At 36.0% G+C, this 24,273-nt stretch overlaps 1 pseudogene; it reads right to left on the minus strand.

Moving 5' to 3' along the window:
* LOC107556910 (attractin-like) overlaps positions 1-24,273 on the minus strand; it is a 155,739-nt pseudogene that overhangs the window by 96,839 nt on the left and 34,627 nt on the right.

The following is a 24,273-nucleotide window of genomic DNA, read 5'->3' on the forward strand; positions in this document are numbered from 1 at the left end:
GTATGCATGTGTGTGTGTGTGTGTGTATGTGTATGCTAGACCAGTTTATGTAGGATGTTATTTTGGTCTAACATCAGAATCAGAATGGCAATAAAAACTCATTCTGATTCTGATTCTGATGTTAGACCAGTTTATGTGTTTATGTAGTATGTTGGACTAGTTTAAGTGTTTATGTAGTTAATAAAACCTTACTTGTATCACACTTGACGTGTTCATTGTTTGCTCATAACCGGAGTCACTAATCATGCAGATTTACGTTACAAGCTTTTGTAGAATTGTACAGTATGAAAGTTATTTCCCTTAACCAGGAAATTAACGTTCTTAGAATTGACAAGACAGTTGACCCTGAGAGGTCAGCTAAATATCTACAGCGGATCTAAAATATTCATAATTAATCATAACTAGTTATGGTTAATTATTCATATTTCCTGTCATGAGCTGATTCGTTACAAAAGTGTTTTTTGATTATAATTTTATTATTAGTAGACTAGAACAAGTGGATATGTTTTCATTCTTACACTATGATACTGAACTTTGATTTCAGTGATTTGGACTATGAGATGGACACTTGCTTCTTGCACTTTCTAATGTACTTTACTTTTTTTACTTTTGGATTTCATTTGGTTTAATTAAATATAGTTTAATAAAACATTCTTAAGTAAAATTGTTGATTTTTTTTCTGCGGGAAATTAATCGTTTAGATTCATCGATAAATTAGTCGATAGATTAATCGAAATAAAAATAGTAATTAGTGGCAGCCCTAATAATTAGCTTAAATAAAGTATCAAAAGCAAGTAATCATATGATTTTATTGAACAACACTGTTAAAACACAATGCATTATAAACAATAGAGCTAATGTACATTACGCATTACAACAAATGCCTGCAGAAGGCACCAACGGCCTGACAATTGTTTTTACACTTAAATGCGCAATCTAATCCTTGTTTAATATTGACTAAACAACATTAAATTCAAATGTCCATTTAATATTCAATATTTGGCCATTTCTTTATGACAGAAATGCTACAGCCACTTCTTGTAATTCGTGTAATTTCTTGAACATGTGGACATCAAAATGTGTAAACTCAGAGTGAAGGTTTAAACTTTTATTTTGAAATCACGATGAACAGCATATTGACAAAGATAATGATGCATTCGCCAGTGTTTGCGTAAGTTTATAAATGATTTACCTTACAAATCTGATGAAATGGTATGCGTTGCGTTCCCAGATGAAGGTTATAATAAACCCAAATTCACAACAATATGCATGATGGAGTTTGAGATGCTTCTCACATGTAATTGATAATAGTTAGTGTGCATCATCATTTACTATTAATAGAGCCGTACCTAACCTACATGTATGTAAATAATTAAAGCACATATATATTAAACCTGAATTGCCTGTTTATTTAATTGAATCATAATGTTTGAACTCACAACAGCACTATGCTTTATTATGATTTTTAATGGGTTTAATATTTCATGCAGCCTTGAAAAACGGTCTAAAAATGCGTTTCATGGATTCTCGTCCATGGGACGCTCCACTTCACGGAAAAAATGAAATCAAGGACCTTTTAAAATCAAGTACTCAAACGAAATCAAGGAATTGTGACAGCCCTATTCACAATGTTGCTTAATTTTATATACAGTGGGTACGGAAAGTATTCAGACCCCCTTAAAATTTTCACTCTTAACAATATTGCAGCCATTTGCTAAAATCATTCAAGTTAAGTTTTTTTCCTCATTAATGTACACACAGCACCCCATATTGACAGAAAAACACAGAATTGTTGACATTTTTGCAGATTTATTAAAAAAGAAAAACTGAAATATCACATGGTCCTAAGTATTCAGACCCTTTGCTGTGACACTCAAATATTTAACTCAGGTATATTTCAGATTTTTTTTTAATAAATCTGCAAAAATGTCAACAATGCTGTGTTTTTCTGTCAATATGGGGTGCTGTGTGTACATTAATGAGGAAAAAAAATGAACTTAAATGATTTTAGCAAATGGCTGCAATATAACAAAGAGTGAAAAATTTAAGGGGGTCTGAATACTTTCCGTACCCACTGTATGCTTTAAGTATATCAGCGTCAAAGAGACATTATGAAACCCAATTCAATTTAGCATCACTATATTCATAACATTTCATAAACTCAACCAATGTAGAACAATTTAGAAAAGTGAGATGAGTTTTACCTGGGCACTGGATGAAGGACCAGTTGTAGCTGCCCTCTAGTGGGCACAAGCTCACATTCAGCATTGGCTGAGGGGCGGGAATGAGAGAGGGGCCTGAAGAGGAAGGAGCGTGGAACAGTGTTTGGATTGGACCGCGGTAAGAGCCCTCTATACACTGGCCCCGTCCTGTATTGCTGGGATCAGTGCACCACCCACAGCCAGGCTGGTCCAAACAGTGACCACAGGTCTTGTAGCCAGAACAATTCTCCGCTACAATAAAAACACACATCCATTTATAACAGGGGTCATGCAGTGCAATCACCTCAAACTGAACCCTTGACAGTAAAGTTATTATTAGTATATTAATCTGAATTGATTTTATGTCCGTTGTAAAACTGCTTTGTCCATTACAAGTCAATAAACAGGAGACGTGCTAATGTTCAATCTTCGATTCACAAAGAGAAAACAAGACACAGGCTGCCAGGCATGAATCCACTAAAAGAAAGCCAGACATACGTGGGCAGCTGTTCATGGTGTACCACTCCATGCACTGGCCGTAGGGGAAGGACGCTACATAAGCATTAGAGTCCACGCACTGCCTCATGTTACTGCACCACATGCACTCTGAGCTCCCACTGGTGCACTCACTACAGGAAGAGCGCAGGGCACAGGGCGTCCGACACTGCTTCACACTGTGGTTCGCTGCAGGAACAGAGAGAGTCCGACCGAGAAACAGAGAGAATGAAAGAAAAGACACATGAGAGAGAAAAGAGGGAAGTGCATTAAAAAGTCCTTTAAAGATTCTCATATCAATAAGCAACAGAAAAATAAGGTTCAAATTATTATTTTTTTTAAATAAGGGGCAATAAAAGATTTATAAATGATTTAAGGTTAAAAAAAAGGTAAGAAAAAAAATACTGTGTAATCAATAACTGATAACAACTGCCAATATATAATAAAACAAAATATTATTTAATGAAAATATATTAAATTAAAACTATTATAATATATTTAAAAACTGTGATTTATAACATAATATAATAATTCCTGTTTAAAAAAAAAATATTATAATTATATTTATATTATAAATATAATTATATTATAAATTCCTGGTTTCAAATATATTATATTAAATGTAATTTGATATATTTTTATTTTTTTATTATATTTTAATTTACTGTATATTGCCTATTGGCATCAGTTATTTAAAAACCTGTTATTATATTTTACATTTCTGTTAAAAAAAATCTATTTATAAAATATAAATTATTATAAAAACCTAACAAAATAATTAAATGCAAGTAAATATATAAAATATAAAAAATACAAATCTAGTAAATTTCAAAAACACTAAATTATAACATCAACAACAATAATATAATAACAATTAGTGGTCGACCGATATTGTTTTTTTGACAGCCGATGTCGATATCTTGGAAAGCAGGGTGGCCGATAGCCGATATAATTGTATTTATTTTAATTAATATTTAAGAAATTTGAAATCATTTGAAAATGGATTAAAAATACATTTGTAAAATATACATACTTATACTTTAGATGACAAAGTATTTTCCACAAATAAATAAATATTTAATAAAAATATAATTAAAAAGGAAGTAAACTGCAACCATAGACTGTATAAAAACATGGACGTAGTGTCCGTGACGTCACCCGTAGATTTCTGGAGAACGTTTTGAAGCTTAAAGTGGGCGGTGCGGGCCGTCGCCATCTTGGCAGCTCCCGGATAATCGAAAATGGGCAAAGAGGCGGGAGCTGGTTGCTGAAACCACGCCCACCCAGCGTGACGGCTGTGACCGCAGCAGGCAATCCACCTGTCACTCAAGTGGCCACACCCTTAATTATGCAGAAAAATATACATACTTATACTTTAGATGACAAAGTATTTTCCACAAATAAATAAATATTTAATAAAAATATAATTAAAAAGGAAGTAAACTGCAACCATAGACTGTATAAAAACATGGACGTAGTGTCCGTGACGTCACCCGTAGATTTCTGGAGAACGTTTTGAAGCTTAAAGTGGGCGGTGCGGGCTGTCGCCATCTTGGCAGCTCCCGGATAATCGAAAATGGGCAAAGAGGCGGGAGCTGGTTGCTGAAACCACGCCCACCTAGCGTGACGGCTGTGACCGCAGCGGGCAATCCACCTGTCACTCAAGTGGCCACACCCTTAATTATGCAGAACGTTAAGGCTTAACATAATTTAAATGGATGAGTTATAAAAAAAAAATTCACCCCCCCTCATAGTTGTCATGAAGGGCAAAATTAGCTATATAGACCAAAACCACTTTTTGTACCAGGCTGTAAACACATTTTTCTGCTGTAAAGTTTTCTGCTGTAAAGCGGCCAGTCGATGAATTGCCGTTTTAGTCACTTCCGTGTTGGTTTCACGAGAGAGAGCGGAATGTTGCCGCTTGACTGTAACCAACAGAGCACTCAGTATTCTGGGAAGTTTGTGTGCATTGGGAATCATATTTTTTTAAATAAAGCCAAGGTAACGCTCATTTTACATTCAGCACACAGTGAAAATGACATGAATATGAGAGTGGGCAAATGCATAAAGCGCAGCATAATTTGAAATCACGAATTTAATGTTTAAAGCATTCGATTTGCACGGACCGAAAGTCACACAGAGAACAAGCGATCATGCAGGTCACATACATACTTCACAAGATCTCACAACTGGATTCGACTAAGTTTGCAAGGTTTGTGAAACTAAATTTTCAATAGCCATTCAAAGATTTGTTTAAATGATGTAAATGCGTATTTGCTGAATGCTGATGGAAAACGAGTAAGTATTCTAATGTTTGCCTTTCTATTACTAATAATATAAAAGCAATCATTATAATACATTTTGTATACATTTTAATTCCTTTGTTTAATAGTGCTATCGGATTATTAGACAGACATCTATCCGTATTAGACAGAACTGTTAACAACGACGGCGAACAAGAGGGAGAATGTGAGCACTGTGTCTGTGCCTCGAACGCATCGGCCAAACAGAAAAACGTATCGGCCGATGCCGATATTTGAAAAATGGCAAATATCGGCCGAGGCGATATATCGGTCGACCACTAATAACAATACTATTATACAGTGTAATATAACATAATTTATCATTTAATATAATACCATAATATATCATCATTTTTTAAAAACTGGAAATTATACAAAATATTAAAAGCGTAATGAACTAAAATATGATTTAAAACAGGAATTTATCATATAATATAATATAATAATATAATATAATATAATATATTTTTGAAAACAAAAAATTGCACATTTGCACATTAATCATTGACATGATTTAGAGTTTTCTGTTAATAAGGCAAGTGAGCACTGGTCAATGTTGTGTGTGTATGTGCATCTTTCTCACTTGGTCGTTCACACAGACTCCCATTAACAGAGTCGACGCAGGTTGCCGCCTTCAGGCCATTAAAAGTGGGCTCAGCCAGGTACCCACAAAAACCAGCGTCGCTGGGCTCGCCCGGCAACCACTGTAGCGTGGAATTGGTGAAGGGGGACATGTCCTCCCAGCACCAGTAGGAGACATTGATCTTCCTCAGACCCACCCACGGAGTGATGACTGCTTTTGACTGCAGCACACAGGACAATTCATATTCAATTCAGTTTAATGTGTGAAGAGCTTCACAAAGACTAGTACCTTACAACCCCCAGATGACAAAGTTGTAAAAAAAAAAAACACGTCATGACCAACAAAGACTGTGAAAGTGTGCCGCAAACTCACTTGCAATGATCTGTTGTGCATCTCTTTGAGGACGAACTGGACTTTCTTCTGCGTGGTGAGGGATGCCAGCACTGCCTGGTGACTGCGACATGCCAGTTTAGCGTTGTCATATGAGTCCTTGGCTGTGATCAGCTTTAGACAGGAGTTCCCCACCAGGTGCCAACTCTCTCCACAGATATTCCCTAAAACACAAACATGGTGCAATCATCAGTCCTCCAAATTAACATATGACAAACATGGCAATTGTGATATCAAGTGTTAATGATGGAGAAATCATTTGAAATAACAAATTAAATATTATTAATAATTATAATAATAATAATAATAATAATAATAATAGCGATATTATCATTATTATCATGATGGACGGAGTACTTTAAAGAACAAAATATCAAATTGAAATAATAAATAATAAAAAATAAATAATAATAATAAATGATAAGAGTGATATCATCCTACCATACTGTCCCAATAATTGATTTTATTCTATATCAGTTTGTGGTTCTGCTATTGTTTTTGCAATGGACTATATATAAAATATTTTTTTAAAACAGGAAATTCTATAAAATATTTAAAGTACAATATAAAGTATAATGATAGAATTATAATAACAGGTTTTTAAATAACTGCCAATGCCAATAGGCAACATATAATATATGTACATAATTATATAATATAATATAATATCCTAATGATAAACGGAGGCCTTTAAAAACGAATGTAAATAATAATAAAATTAATGTTGTTATTATTCTTTATGGAGGCCTTTAACAAAAATAAATAATTTAATAAATAATAATACAACAGCAACAGTAATAGTGATATTATTTCAATAATATTAAGATATTTTAATCTATACCTGTATTATTCTGCCATTGTTTTTCCAGTGGGCTATGACTATGCTCTTGAACTTCAAATAGCTTCCTATATGATTTGAAGGTCAAAAGACCAGTTAAACCACAATGTTTGTGTTTATTACCAGGGAGGGTAGTGCACTCTTGATTTCTCGTCTCCCATTGGCAGTTCTGATCTGTGGCACAACTTTTACAGCTGGTCTTCTTGCTGCACACAAAGGATGGGTTATCCTTTGGACACACCTCATACTCCATTATCCCACCCTGCAGACCGGCAGACAGATTAGACATGTCAGAGCAAAGTCCCAGTATTACAAACTCATAAACTGAAATTTGTTCTTCCACACACTTTTCTGTAAGTCACGACATATTAAATGTGGAGTCTTACCGGGGAACTGGTGCAGTTACTATGACCAGACACACAGACCGCAGCGCACCACTGGCAGCTGTTAGTGTTCGCTGTACAGCTGTAGCAGTCTGAATACTGGTCACACTTTTCACCATCTGCATCTGGAAAGCACACATATAAATTACTGCATACAACGCCTGTGGCGGTAACTGTGCATTCATATGAGTCCTTGGCTGTGATCAGCTTTAGACAGGAGTTCCCCACCAGGTGCCAACTCTCTCCACAGATATTCCCTAAAACACAAACATGGTGCAATCATCAGTCCTCCAAATTAACATATGACAAACATGGCAATTGTGATATCAAGTGTTAATGATGGAGAAATCATTTGAAATAACAAATTAAATATTATTAATAATTATAATAATAATAATAATAATAATAATAATAATAATAATAATAATAATAATAATAATAATAATAATAATAATAATAATAATAATAATAATAATAATAATAATAATAATAATAATAATAATAATATTAATAATTATAATAATAATAATAATAATAATAATAATAATAATAATAATAGCGATATTATCATTATTATCATGATGGACGGAGTACTTTAAATAACTAAATATCAAATTGAAATAATAAATAATAAAAAATAAATAATAATAATAAATGATAAGAGTGATATCATCCTACCATACTGTCCCAATAATTGATTTTATTCTATATCAGTTTGTGGTTCTGCTATTGTTTTTGCAATGGACTATATATAAAATATTTTTTTAAAACAGGAAATTCTATAAAATATTTAAAGTACAATATAAAGTATAATGATAGAATTATAATAACAGGTTTTTAAATAACTGCCAATGCCAATAGGCAACATATAATATATGTACATAATTATATAATATAATATAATATCCTAATGATAAACGGAGGCCTTTAAAAACGAATGTAAATAATAATAAAATTAATGTTGTTATTATTATTCTTTATGGAGGCCTTTAACAAAAATAAATAATTTAATAAATAATAATACAACAGCAACAGTAATAGTGATATTATTTCAATAATATTAAGATATTTTAATCTATACCTGTATTATTCTGCCATTGTTTTTCCAGTGGGCTATGACTATGCTCTTGAACTTCAAATAGCTTCCTATATGATTTGAAGGTCAAAAGACCAGTTAAACCACAATGTTTGTGTTTATTACCAGGGAGGGTAGTGCACTCTTGATTTCTCGTCTCCCATTGGCAGTTCTGATCTGTGGCACAACTTTTACAGCTGGTCTTCTTGCTGCACACAAAGGATGGGTTATCCTTTGGACATGCCTCATACTCCATTATCCCACCCTGCAGACCGGCAGACAGATTAGACATGTCAGAGCAAAGTCCCAGTATTACAAACTCATAAACTGAAATTTGTTCTTCCACACACTTTTCTGTAAGTCACGACATATTAAATGTGGAGTCTTACCGGGGAACTGGTGCAGTTACTATGACCAGACACACAGACCGCAGCGCACCACTGGCAGCTGTTAGTGTTCGCTGTACAGCTGTAGCAGTCTGAATACTGGTCACACTTTTCACCATCTGCATCTGGAAAGCACACACATATATTTAATGCTTACAACGCCTGTGGCGGTAACTGTGCATCCAGTGATGCCACACTCTGGAACAAAAGGTAAACATACAGACAAATCTGTTGTAAGTAACTGCATCTGACAGATCATTAAGAATATCTTCTATTCGGACAAGATTAGTTCATGTTTTGCAGAAATATTATCTTGATTTGGACTGAAATTAAATTGAGAATTACAGTTTCAGTACAAAAAAAAAAACTACAGCAAATTGCCCATCATTTCTGGCCTAACTCTGACATCCTCAAAAAAAAAGCGAATCCCGCTCGGTTAAGAAGGCTTGTGTTTGTGAATATTGTATTTTCACAACACTGCTTTTGCCAAATAACTAAAGCTAACATTCTTGTTGAGTGCAAATCTTCATACTGCCTGTGCACCATCATGGATTTAGGCCTTTTTGCCAATTTTCTGGATAAAATAACACTTGGTGGCATAAATACTGCCTGCTGGTATCCCATAAGACATAAACAACTTCACATCAATAAGGAGAGCCAGCAGCCGGTTGCAATATGATTAGGAAAACCCCTTAAGTTAAGACAACTCTAAGTGATAATAAATTCACTATAACTTTGGGTTTTCTCAGTATAATATTTATAAATTTGACCAATAACCATGTTTTTACATTTATTCCCATGATGCAAAGCTGACTTTTCAGCATCATTACTCCAGTCTTCAGTGTCACGTGATCCTTCAGAAATCATTCTAATATTCTAATATGCAAAAAAAAAAAGCATTCTAATATGCTAAAGCCCTGTTTACACTAGTGCATTTTTCATTTTAAAACAGCGTTTTAAAATGAAAACGATCCTCGTCTACACTGGCGTTTTCACTGCATTTGAGAAACGATCTCTATCTATCACAACACTAGAATATAGTGATCTATCAAATATAGATCAGTGGAGTAAATGTGTACACAGTTATTGTTTACACGGTCATCTTGAATGCGCAGAGTGAATGTGGGCAGCCACGCCATCGTTTTCAAAAGTCTCCGTTTTGGTCCGTTTACACTGAAACCCAACCCCAGAGTTTTCAAACTAAAATGGGGTTTTCGAGGGTCAAAAACGCCGGAGTAGTGTAAACGACAGGTGGAACCATAGCAAAAGTTATGCGTTTTAAAACAAAAACGCACTAAGGGTAAACGTAGCCTAATATGCAATAACAAAATTATAAAATCATTCTAATATGCTGATTTGCTGCTCAAGAAACATTTCTTGCTATCAATGTTGAAAATATTAGTACTGCCTGGCATTTTTTGTGGAAACGGTAACATTATACATGTCTTTACTGTCACTTTTGATCAATTGAATGTGTCCTTGCTGAAATTCTAAGATAATTCATTTCTTAAATAAAATAAAAATCGTACTAATCTCAAAATCTGAACAGTAGTGTAAATTAAATGTTTTTACATTTAAGCGCAAGCCATTAGATTGAGACGTTTACAGGATCTCACATAAATGCAGTTAAGTGTAATGGATAAATCCAGACACTGCCACATAAGTAATCATTTTAACTTAAAAACTCTGAAGAGTTCTAAAGACACACAAGAAGCAGACGTCCTCTTTGTTCCTGTCACTTACACCCTCTGGGACTGCAGGTGTTTCTCAAGCCCTCGGTGTCATGGGGTGCCGCTGCGTCCCAGGACATACAGGTGGAGGTAGTGGAGTTCCACACACACTTCACGCTGGGCACAGCCGTCACACACTCCAGCTGCTCAGAGAAAGCAGCGCAGCTCGCAGGGGTGAACCTCAGCACATCGCTGAGCATCAGGCTGTTAAAGCCTCCATACACGTACATCACCCTGACACACACGCATAAAAACAGACAGAGATTAACCTCGAGTATCTCCGAAAGAACGGGAGAGGACAGGGAGAGGTATGAAGGGTGAGGAAGAAGCGGGCCGTGCGAATGAGGAAGAACATGAAAAGGAAGTTAGGAGGAGTGATGAATAAAGCGCATGAGACTGACAAGTCAAACAGCAAAAGCAGTGTTGTGACACAGCTCCCCACAGACAGGTCACTCAGTGCTCATAGCGGCGCTGACAATGACGCTGGGAATTATGGGTATGAATACAGATCACAGTCAAAATCTCACAGGAGAAAGTCTTCTGTGTGGATAAGTGCAGTTAGAAGACTGTGTTTGTTAAGCTGGCAAACTGAAGCACTAATAATGAGACGTGTTATTTATGGATAATGATTCTGCTTTATGAATTAATTTGACTAATCCGTATGGAAGGAGATTACAGGCAGATTTAAATACAGACTTCATATTTACCACAACACTGTTCAAACATCACAGAAATAGAAACACTTTTAAAAAGGAACAGGACTCATTACAATGTAAGCGTTAGTGGCCTGCTGTCAATTATCGGAGGAAATTATTTTGACTCCGTTTGTAACAAATCAAACAGCTTGTTTACAGTTTGTATGACAAGTTTAAAAGCAAAAATATGATGTTCTTATTTTGTTAAATAACTTAAATGAATTAATCAGTGAAAATGGTTTGCATTTGAGCTGTAAATAAATTTTTTGAAGTGAGTTTGGTTTCTAGGCAGATTAACTTTTGGTTATGCGATATCCAAATGCAACCTGGCTACATTCCTCCCTGGTGACTTTTCATAAAATTTTTCCCATAGGTGTAGTATAAAGTATAGGTTTACATTGTCATAATATAAATTTAAAGATCTATTTTACATAGACAAGGCAAAAAGTAATTCTATCACAATTGTCCCATACTAACACAAAAAGTGTCATGACTATAATTATGAAAAAAAATGAAGTGTATAGCTTTTACACTATTTTCAGTTAATGTACATAATGAAAGTGTATTATTGTAAAAAAAAAAAAAAAAAAAAAAAAAGTTTCATTTGATTGTAGAAATTGAGGTATGTGTCTAATTTATTCTCGGTGGTATTCAAAAGCATGCCACAAATATCAGCAGAGTTCAAAGTTGAGCGAGTTTTTTTTCACTGCATTTATTTAATTAAAAAAAAGTGAAAACAGTAGTATTGTGAAATATTATTACAATTTAAAATAACTGTTTTCCATTTTAATACATTTTAAAATGTAATTTATTCATGTGATGTTATTAATGTAATTAAATTTACATATTATTATAATAACAATAAATTATGCATAACTACTGTACATGCAAGTAACCCTAATCCAAACCCTAACCATTTAGTAAGTACGTGTAGTAAATTAATATTACTCCGTACTTAAATGTATAATTACACTGTAACAAGGACACAAAATAAAGTGTAAACAATTTTTCTTAGTAAATGTCTTTACTGTCACTTCCTTGCTGAATAAATGTATACATTTCTTTAAAAATAACTAAATAAATAAAACTTACTAACACCAAACTTCAGGACGGTAGTGTATTTCATCCTAACTATTCATTTAAAACAAACTATTACAAGTGCGACTGGATATTTTCACATACTGAGCACATATAAAGCATTGAGATTACCCAGTGTGATACACGGCTGAGTGGCCAAAACGGTTGACATCATGGTGAAGATCTGGATTGGGCAGAACGGTCCACTCATCACAAGCTAGAAAACAGAAAATGGCAAACAAAGTGAATCTCAGCCAGTGCTGCCAGAATACGTTTAAGAGATGTCAGTCTAGAGAAGACAGAGCTCATGAATATTAATGAACTAAGACTAATCGTTGCTCAGTAATCTCCACTTACATTACCCAATTAATATTCATAAGTCCAACCTTCACATAAATTGATGACCTGTGCAGGGGCTATAAGCACCTTTACTTGCATTCTAAAACTACATAACATTTTAATAACACGCAATATGGGATAAAACTGAATGTTCCCAGTTCCCTGCATCTTTCTTGGCTCTTTGCATTTTCTGAGCTGACCCTTAATATCAAATCATCTCTTTCCTAGATGTTAAATAGAAGGAGTTAGTGGTTAATCTAACAGGAGTAAGAGAAGCATGAAGAGAAATGACTGCTATTAGCACAGAATGTGTGACAAGTCACTGCCCCCTGCTGGCAAACTCTCTGACAAATCGAATTCAGCATCCCGGTGTGGGCCAGTGTAATTGAGTTCAGCTTATAAGGACAGAGCAATTACCCTCAGGGCCAAGACAGGCCTCTACTTAATTACAGATTACCACAGCACTAGTCTGAATCTCAAAAGAGAAGTTGGCATAGGAAGAACAAGAGAAAGCAATTTAGGAGTGGAGTGATATACAATGATAAACAAGCAAACGCAGACACTTCTGATGTGTTTTGAAGCTTCCTGTGTATTATGCAAGCACTACAAACTCCTCAAAGATGCTCTAAATTTCTACCCACGCATCATATTCTCATATTCGAGAGCCACCATATTCAAGTTCTTGTAGTGCGTCTATTCTGACATCATAGCATCCCTCATTATCTAAATGAAAAGCGAGATAATAGCACCAGACAGGCATGTCTCCGATCCCTGGAGATTACAAAACTCAAATGTGTCACTCATGAAATAATGGCTTCAAGATCACACATCCTTCTGCAAGAAGCCCCCCTGATGAGTGTATTTCGGTCTCTAATGGTTTGCTGCTACACGCACAGAAATCCAATTACGGTTTCTGTGTGAGTGTCTCTTCTGCTGTTCAGTATTGTGAAAGACAGAGATATTATATAGATATATGATGCCATTTGTGAGAGGATGCAGTAAGTGAAAGATTTATAATGTAAAAAGTTCTAAAAAGTAGGCAAATGACAGTTAAATAAAAAAAGAAAAACACACTACATGATCATATAACAGTTATTTTGCTGGAAGGTGTATTACATTCTTTACTTCTAATTTTAAAAACTTGAAGCAATATAAAAGTATCACAAATGAATTAAAGGGGTCCTTTAAAGGGCTTTTTCACTTTTCGAACTTTAGTTGGTCTGTAATGTTGCTGTTTGAGCATAAAAAAGATCTGCAAAGTTACAAAGCTCAAAGTCCACTTCAAAAGGAGATATTTTATTTAACATAAATCACTTTTCAAAAACTACGACAAACGACTCGTTTGGACTACAACGCATATTTTCCGGGATTTGTGATATCACAAATATTGACGAATGGGACGAGACCTGGTTGAGCTGCACTAGAGAAGGCAACGGGTGTTATCACTATGTCAGAGACACGCTAGCTTTCCCAAGGCAGACGAACTTAGAGTGGTTACAATCATCCGGGTTTAAATCGCGCTCAAATTGATTTGATTTTGATGCAATATTTACACTGAAGCTCGCAGGCGGCTATGGTAAGGGGCATGACATTTCCCGACCAGGCGCCGAGTGCTGCCAATCACAACACACACTGGCCCAGCTAACCAGTCACAGCACATTTCGTATTTCAGAAGGCGGGCCTTCATTTGATACAGGAACTATTCGAGCCATTCATGCCAGACTGGGGAGAGAGGTGTTGTAATAATGTAAAATATGTGAAAAATAATGTGTTTTTCGAACAGCCTAGTATGACAGCCTGTTCTAGTACACCCCCAACAGGCTACTAACACATTATTTTTCACATATTTTACATTATTACAACACCTCTCTCCCCAGTCTGGCATGAACGGCTTCGTCTGCCTTAGGAAAGCTAGCGTGTCTCCGACATAGTGATAACACCCGTTGCCTTCTCTAGTGCAGCTCAACCAGGTCTCGTTCCATTCGTCGTTATTTGTGATATCACAAATCCCGGAAAATATGACTTGTAGTCAAAACGAGTCGTTTGTCGAAGTTTTTGAAAAGTGATTTCTGTTCAATAAAATATCTCCTTTTGAAGTGGACTTTGAGCTTTGTAACTTTGCAGATCTTTTTTATGCTCAAACAGCAACATTACAGACCAACTAAAGTTGAAAAAGTGAAAAAGCATAATAGGACCCCTTTAAAGGCCTATTCATTCAAGTATGTTCAGGGTGAAAATTTGGTGCAATAAACATTTTATTTTGAATGAATTCAGACCAACACAAACATTCACATACCATAACATCTTTTTACTGCTAAGAAAACTGGGAACCCAATAAGCATCCACTTTTTTTTGGTCAGCCAGATCAGATGCTGGTACATAAGACTTGCTGCTGCTCACGAATAATCTATAATGCTAAACAACAGTGCAGAGCAGAAGTAAAATCCACAATTGGCTCTCTCGTCTCTGTACTCTTATATTTGGTTTTGGGAATACAAAAACCTGAACGGCAGTTTTCTTTTCTATAAGCGCCACCTACTGTCAGAGAGTAAATCTGCATTTTCACTCAACTCATCGGCTGGGTTTTTTTTTTTTTTACACAATAATCTTAACAGAAAAATCGCACAAACACTTCGCACTTAACAGTGAAAATCGGACAAACATTTGAGTTGGTGTGAACACATCTTTACAGTAACATTATCTTCAATATAAAAAATAAGACTTGAGAGTAAAACCAACACCTAACATTACATATTCTCATGTTTCTCAGTCCTACACAGAAGTACAAAACACTTGTGGTTTGAATATTCAGGTGACAAAGGAGGTGTCTGGTACTCACCTATGCTGTATGCTATGAAGTCTGAGGAGAAGCACTTCGCCCCGTGGCTCATTGAGGTGTCGTTGTGCGTGTTCCCTCCAAACATCAACATGTTCCCGCCAACAATCACTGCCGTGTGGAGGTAACGGAAGAAACCACTGTCTCTCAGAATCAACCTACAGATTAATCAGAGACATCATTAACGGGAAACTCGGAGAAAGTAAAAAAACAGAGTCAGACTATGTTCATAGCAGCATGCTAGCATACCACTCAGAGACCATGTGTATCACACCATGTGTGAGCTTTCTCTATGAATGTACACTACCATTCAAAAATTTGGGTTGGGCAAGATTGTTTAAATTATTTTTAAGAAGTCTTATGCTCATCAAGGCTGCAAAAACAATAAAAATGAGATATTACAATAAAAAACACTAGTAGTTTTAATTTTAATACATCAGAAATATTATTTATTCCTGTAACTGCAAAGCTGAATTTTCAGCATCATTACTCCAGTCTTCATTGTCACATGATCCTTCAGAAATCATTCTAATATGATGATTTGTTGCTGATTTTTTTTCAGAAGTTCTAAAGAACAGCATTTATTTTAAACTGAAATCTTTGTAAAATTGTAACATTATATATGTTTTTACTGTGACTTTTGATTAATTTAATGCATCCTTGCTGAATAAAAGTATTAATTTCTTTAAAAAGTCTTACAGACCTCAAACTTTTAAATGGTAGAGTATTCTATTTCTGTTTTGTTAAATCAACCACTACATAAACAATATCAAGGAGGTAATATTATTTAATTTAATTGCATTTTTAATTGCATAATTGCAATAATGGGTTTTAAAAAAATGCAAAATAAGCAGGCACTCCATTTTAAATGGTTCATACGATGCAATTAAAATTTTTCCTTTCTCTTTGAAGTGTTGCAAGCTCTTGGTGCATAAAGAAGATCTGTAAATCCAAAGAGATATTCTTTATAAAAGTTAAGAGTCAGCCACGCCTACCTAAAACGGCTCGTTCTAACACGCCCCCACATGTCTACGTCACGATGTGGGAAGATTTGCATAACACCCCCCCAATGTTCACGCAAAGAAAGAAGGTGTAACTTTTATTCTCGCTGTAGTATTGTTATTGGCGCCGCCACCATGTCGTAAAGGTGCTGTGTTAAATTTTGTCAAGTTCTGTTCCAGAACAGTTCAACCCAAATATTCAGATGTGTGCAGCACATTTTATGGAGGACTGTTTCCTGATCCTGGAAGAGTAGACTACAATGCTGGCTGTTCTGACTCACAGACTGTAAGTAAATTTTTTATATTTAAAGAATTTGCCACTGACGATTCAAACGCGAGTTTTGAGCAGTGTAGAGTTGCGCTTGTTGTTTGTCATTTCTCCGATCACAAATGCAGACATGGTTTTATGTTTTTATGCGTCATCTGTCGGCACTTCTTTAGACAAACAAATTAGATAGATTGCGATCTAACAAACTGCTCCATATAACAAAGCACTGTAAACAAGCAACGACTATAGCAATGACGATAACTTGGCAACAATAATTAATCATAAATAATCTTTAAAGTTTTTGTTTCTTTTTATAATGCAGATGCCAGCTCTCAGTCTAGAGCTGCCCACTTCTGCACATGTGAGGAGTCGAATACCATGACAGAGTATCACATAAAATCAGTTACTGTACGCAATTAAATTCGTTTCATACCTTTTCTTGTAACTCGATAAAAAACATTGCAATGAATGTCATCGGAGATGTTTAATTCACAATCATTCTGAGCATTATTCCTGCTGGCGTTCACATCAATCCACAAGTCACTAGTGTTCCTGTGGCTCAGTGGTAGAGCATTGCGTTAGCAGCGCAAAAGGTCATGGGTTCAATTCCCAGGGAACACACATACTGGTAAAAAATGTATTGGATAAAAGCGACTGCTAAATGCATAAATTAAATTAAATTGTTCTAAGGTTAAGCTATTTTCATTCGGTTCGATGTAAAAACAATAGGCTAAGTATGTCTTGCATCCTTTAATGTTAGTGAACATTGCAAATAAATTGGTTGCAAAACGGTATCCACTCACGTTTAACTTTTTGTCTGGTTGTTACGGTCAGAAAGAAAAAGTGAATTACATTACTATATGTTATATCATAGCCAATGATCACTAGATTTTATATAGATGTTACTATAATGATTCTGTAAATGGTGATCAGCACCCAAATATTGTATATAATGTGGAAGCTACTGCCTTTAGCCTTGGCGTGACATCTCACTTTTTGCAGACAGTGCAAAGGCAGAGTACCTACAATAACTTCAAAATAGCAGTAAAAATCAAGTTTGAGGTCATTTTCATTAAAACATCTAATTGCCAGATTTCCAGTGTCCTACCCATAATTAATTTTTTCTGGACAAATAAAAATCTTTAAAGCCATTTTTCTAAGTTTCACCTCACAGTTGTCATGAAGGGTAAAATTTGCTATATAGACAAAAAGCACTTTTTATACCAGGCTGTAAACATTTTGTTCTGTTGTAAAGTTGGGCATTTTAACATGGGGAGACTATGGTCTATGGAGCCTCTAGCGGTCAGTCGATGAATTGCAGTTTTAGCCACTTCCGTATTGGCTTCAAGCGAGAGACCGGGAGGTTGCCGCTTGGCGTAAAAAGACTGTATAAGTCATTATAATCCTTAATTATGTCCCCACTGGATGCAACAAATGCCTAGTTTATAATGGATTTGAATGTTTTTGTCTCATCGCTCCGGCCGGAGAGGGCATCACAGTATGGTAGGGGCGTAACATTTCCGTCACACGCTTGAGGTATTCGGCCAATCACAACGCACTGGATAAGCTGGTCAATCAGAGCACACCACACTTTTCAGACCGATGAGCTTTGTAAAAATCAACACGTTTCAGAAAGGCAGGGCATAGAGGAGAAACAATAATGTACATTATGTGGAAAATAATGTTTTTTTAACCTTAAACCACATAAACACATTTCATTACACCAAATACACAAAATAATCATCAACATCACATGACCCCTTTAAGCATAGCCTCGAAAAATAGTCTGTTATATTAAATTGTGCAATGCCACTTAACGTACCACATTCTCTTGTCCACATCGTAGCGGTACAGGTCTCCAGCCAAGCCGTATTTATTGGCACTGAAAGCTTTATAGCCTCCATGGATGTAGATGGAGCGGGTTTGAGGGTCGTACACACTGCTGTGCCCATAGCCACCCTGAACCAGCGCCCCACGAGTCTCTAAAACACTCCATGTGTTTTTTACTGCAAAGGGAAGAGTGAAAAGTACAGGATGAGAGTTAGTGCAGAAAGAAACAACTGGTTCTTCTGAAAAAAAAAAATTTGTGATGTTGCTCTTCCATTGCAACACTAGAGAGCAGTAGAGTAAACACAATTACTGCAAACACCAGAACAGGAGGAAGAACTACATTAGTATGTATGAAATTTTGAGTCAAAAGTCTAATTGAATAAATGCTTGTTTTCCCTAGCAGGGGTTTTGTATTTTGATTTAAAACCACATGAGAATCCATTCATCTTTAGAAACCAAAGTGAAAACCGGCCCCAATCTCCTCTCTCTCTCTCTCACACACACACACACACACACACACACACACACACAAATGACAGCAACAATCAATCATGAAAACAACTACACAATTTTTTTTTCCCAACTTCAAAACATTTTACACCAAATGAAAACTAATATCAAAAAGGGGCCTCATTTTAATTTTGTGATGAATGACAGAGTCAGTCTCTGCGGTACCTAGCGGTCTGATGCTTCAGATAGAAACTGGGTCACAACTGTTCACTGTGACTTTCAGTCCGTGGTAGCACTCAACTCTGAAAAGGATTAGGGTGCTTTCACATAGGATGAATTCTTTCTTTTAAACAGCTAGACTGAATGAAACGGAACAGTTGTCCTGAGGCCTGTTTATAAAAGACGCTTTTTTCTTGTTTTTAAAAAGACATTTTTCATAACCCATCTCAAAAACATAATGTGCATGATGCAAGATGCTGAAAAGGAAAACGTGGTGTAACAGCCATGTATATGAACAGAAACCAGTAATTAAATTAAAGAAATATCACAGAAGGATGTACAGTACTTGGTTGATTTATCTGTCGAGTAGGGCTGGGTGATAGAGCTAAAAATGTATCTCTCAATATTTTTGCCAAACTTACTCTTTATTCAATCCTTAATTTAATATTATTATTAAAATTATGGCAGCAATATTCATCATAACGCCCAGCCCTGTGCACTACTGACCAATGTTGTACTGCTGCACTTGGCTGATGTATCCGTAAAGAGGGCAGTGTCCGAACACGACCAGTATGACGGGCTCCGATTCGTCGAGATGGACAGTGTGTGCAGAATGGCCCACGACGGCATACTGTTCTTTAGCATGCGGATTCAGCAGAACCCACGACTGGTTCCGCGTGTGGAACACCCACAGTTCTGATGTCACGTTTCCTGTGGAGTCAATCTTCCCACCGTACATGTAGATTTTATCCTGTATGCATGCACACAAAGACAAAAAAACTCATGAAATCACTGTTCTTGAGAAACAGCTCTCAGTTCAGTGTATGTAGGGAATGAATACAATGGACCGCAATGAAGACATTAGAATAGAAGAACACCATTTAACAACCTGTCATCCATTAACGAACCTCATGCAGGGAGAGAGAATGACCGTAGCGTCCAGTTACAGAGTTGACGGACCAGTTTAACGACATCCAGCTTTGAGAGGAGATGTTGAACCTGAGGAATAGACACAGAGTAAAGGAGAAAGTGAAGCTGCAAGCCTGTAAAGTTATTATGCTCCAGTGTGTCTTGGTTAAGTGAGTGTGTGTGTGTACTCACGCAGTCACCATCTGGTAGTGTGTGTAGTTGAACACATGTCCACCTATCACCCACATTACGTCTTCATGAACCACAGCCTTATGGGACGCCCGCGTCAAGCCATGCCTGCTGTATTCCTCACGTGTCCAGAAGGAAACATTTGCTGGTACAGTTATCGAACAGTCCAGGCCTAAAACACACAAACACACGTACTTTAATAGTTAAGCAGTGGAAGTCAACCTTCATTCAATTTACTAAAAAAAAAAAGGGTTAATTGACACAATTTAAAGAATTATAAAACCATAAAATTAAAGATACACTAAAGGGCTGTGCTTGAAAATATAAAACATTACAGGAAACCATGGAGGAGCTTGAAACATGAGTCAGTGTGGCGCAACCTGTTGTTCACAGATTGGTGATTATTAAACACTTCCACAAGAGAGGAGAGGAGACCGAGATGGACAGAGCTAAGATATGAGAGAGAGACCTACACCTTCATGGCTCTGAGCAGCAGTGCTCCCCCTAAGACTGAGGTTTAGTGGCTGCTTGCCATAATTACCGGAATTACAATTAAAAACAGTTCATGTCTTCATTGACCTTGCACTTACAAGTTATGAAACCTCAGACTTGTGATTGTGATGCGAGTAAAAATAGCAGCAGCCTCAACAGTTATTAGTTGTAAGGAGGAACACATTTCTTTCATATGCCATTTTATTGTAGCTGATTCTACCTGGTGCACTTTTCTTAGTATTTCACGGTTCTCGTGGGTACATTTTAATGTTATAATAAGCACTGCCATAGAATCAAATAATTATTGCGTTTGAGGTGGTGAACATATTAGAGTCTGTGAGTAACTGGGTGTTTCTTCAACTATGGGCATTTTGGCCCTGACAACTAGAAAATAAACTTTTTGAATATCCTTGGAGAAAAAGAAAAAAAAAGTCGAAAGATGAATTTTATGGCTAGAATTTTATGCATCCTAAACACATAAAATTAAATAATGTTCAATAGCAGCTTGATTGAGAATGGCACACAATAAAATATTCTATAATATTAACCTTTTTTAATTTTCTGTATTTTCCGCACTCATCATATGATGCCACAACTGTGGAATAACCATGTCTGAAAAATAGCTATAGTTTAGTTTCAACCTATAAATATAGAAATGGCCAATTATTATTTTGCTCTGTTTAGATTATCTTAGTAATTTTTTATGATTGATTTTTAATAGTAAAAATTAGGGATGCACCGATACCACTTTTTCCAGTACTCGCCCGATACCGATACTTTTATTTTTTTTGTACTTGCCGATACCGAGTACTGATACCGATATTTTTATTGCATTTGTAAATTTTTTCATTTATCAAATAGATAGTCAAACCAAAATTTATTCAGACACCTTCAACATTTCTCACATTATAAAAGTTTATTCGCTATAGTTTAGAAAATGGTAATAAAATATGACAAGAACTCCAAGTTAAACGGAGTCAGAACAAATTCAGCTTGATAATGTTAGATCATTTTGATAGAAAGGTACGTAATAGATTACAATCAACCAAAAATTATTCAGACAGCTGTTAGTATGACAGTATTTACACAACTATGAATACTTTGTCGGGCAACCCTTAGCCTTAATGACAGCCTGTAGTCTCCTAGGCATGCTGTCATCCAGCTTCATGCAAACCTCAACTTCCCGACTCGGTCTGAATAATTTGTATAGATTTTACTGGTAGTCCACTTTATGAAGAATTTTTGGGTATGATTTGTCACGGTTTACTTTGTTTTGCTATCCTCACTTACATAAGTGAACTATAGTGTCCTGCACCCACTAGTAAAAAAATATATAAAAAATGATATCTGGTCTCTGAATAATTTTTGGTTTCACTGTATATCCTTCGGTTATTTTCAAACTTAATTATGCCCATTAAAATGTATTTTACAAGTTTGTTACTTTCACTGTTAATTTTTTTTGCTCTATGGTACATCATCTTTAATGTAATAGCATTAGAGCTGCTCCATTGCAGCGGCTTAATACTGTAATCACACACTTTGCTGTAATAATGCAGGGAACCATTCGTTATAAATCTACTAACTGATATTTTCAGAAATAGAAGTCGCGTTTTTTCATCTGAAACGTGCTGCGATTTATATTCCAAAGCCACTCATATAATGCAGAAACACTTAAGCAAGCAAAACACGCGCAACGCGTGCAACGTATTTGTACTGATGCAGAATAGTAGGCTACAGCCTAGCGCATTTCACACAGGCTGCTAGATTCACGTTCGTCAGAAAGTTGTGTATGCCTAAGGTTAAAAATAAATGGCGTTTATAGTGAATGCCCCTATAAATGGTCTTATTTTTACGATTTAGTTTTAATCCAAATGATGCGTGTGCTAAGTGAGTGAACATCAAAGATCACACAACAGAATTGCGCTCTCTCTCTCCCTACCGTTAAGTAACTTGGGCATTGTTTTACTTACTTGTTTTTGACATATCCGACCAAACTACAAACTTTCCAGTGATGTCTGTGAGAAAGATATATTCACTCGACAAGCTCTCGCATCTGCACTGCCGAGCGCTCAATCCACTCAGTGTGCTTTGTTTATCAGCTCGCGCACATCAGCTATACAGGCGTTAATACTGAATGTTTAACATTATATTCATTGCATACATATACTTCGTAGTAGACATCCTTAACTCCATTCTACTGTCTTTTGATCTGCTGTCGGTGTTTCTTTGCTTAAATATGGCGCTTATCACATGCTGTGTGGTATCGGCGTTTGGTATCGGGGCATTTTAACGAGTATGAGTACAGGAGACCAGTATCGGGCCGGTGCAACCCTAGTAAAAATATAAAGTCTGGGTTTCGGGATAAGAGTAAAACATTAAAATCAATAAATAGGCTAAAAGACATTTGAGAAGGTGCTAATATAAATGATGTATGAGGATAAATGATAAACAAGGCATTTTTTAATAGGCCTACACAAATTCACTATAGTAACCACAAAATGTTCAAACTTACTGGTTCTTCTTACAAAGTCATTTTTGCTTACCTTAATTATTAACTTTTGGCACATAACTCACGGCAGCCAATCTCTGTTCTTTTTTGGTACAGACATGATATAGACATCTAGCACTCTTTGAAGTCACTTAAATGTGTGCTAATATGTACATTTTTATAAATTGTACCTGTAGTTTTACTAGTGGTTAAACGGATCGTAGTTGATCCGTGATTCGTACGGACCAAGCCCCACGGTCCGGCACGCATGTGATCCGCTTAACCATTAATAGAATAAAAGTTTATCAGTTGTACGTTTACACACGCAAGCGATTTTAAACCATTCTAGCGAAAGAAAAGGCGAAATGGAACTCGTTTCGTTACTCGCGCGCTGTTTTCTATCACAGCCGCACAAACATGAAGCCCGCACATGCAGAGAGGCGCGTTTGACTGCGCGCGAACATCGAACTGAATCATATTTCCTATCTCATTCACTCCTTGCCTTTGAACAGACGCATATACTAGAGCAGTGTTTCCCAACCGGGGTGCCGTCTGTTGAGAGCAGGGGTGCAGTGTAAAAAAATCATTTTTTAATATTTTTAAATTGCTAAAATGTTCAAAAAAAGCATCTATTATATAATATCCATTTCTGATGTCGCCAATAATTAGATGCACACCAAAATTTCAGCTGCTGAAAATTAGTTCACCGCTCAGGTTTCACTTTCACATGGTGTGACGCTCTGCGTATTATCCCGCTCTATGCGTGTGCGCTCCGCTCAGTCGCTCCACTCATATACCGTTCATGCGAATCGGAACAGCAAAGTCCACTCAAAAATTGAGCCGACAGGAAACATCGATGTATCATCGATTACAGTATTGTTTCTGTCTGCAATAGCCCTACTGTGTTGTAACATGGTGTGGTATATGGGCAACTCTGGTAACGCTGCCCTCTCATTCATTGATCTGCTAACCACTATGTTATGCTCACGTGTTCTGATAATAATAGCTTTTTAGGACTAAACATTATTTGGATAATTGGTAAAAAAAAAAAAAAAAAAAAGAAAGAAATTTTAATATCTTAACCCTACTGTTAGAC

This window comes from Sinocyclocheilus grahami, unplaced genomic scaffold (genome assembly GCF_001515645.1).
Source record: "Sinocyclocheilus grahami isolate Dianchi unplaced genomic scaffold, SAMN03320097.WGS_v1.1 scaffold583.1, whole genome shotgun sequence".
Taxonomy (NCBI): domain Eukaryota; kingdom Metazoa; phylum Chordata; class Actinopteri; order Cypriniformes; family Cyprinidae; genus Sinocyclocheilus; species Sinocyclocheilus grahami.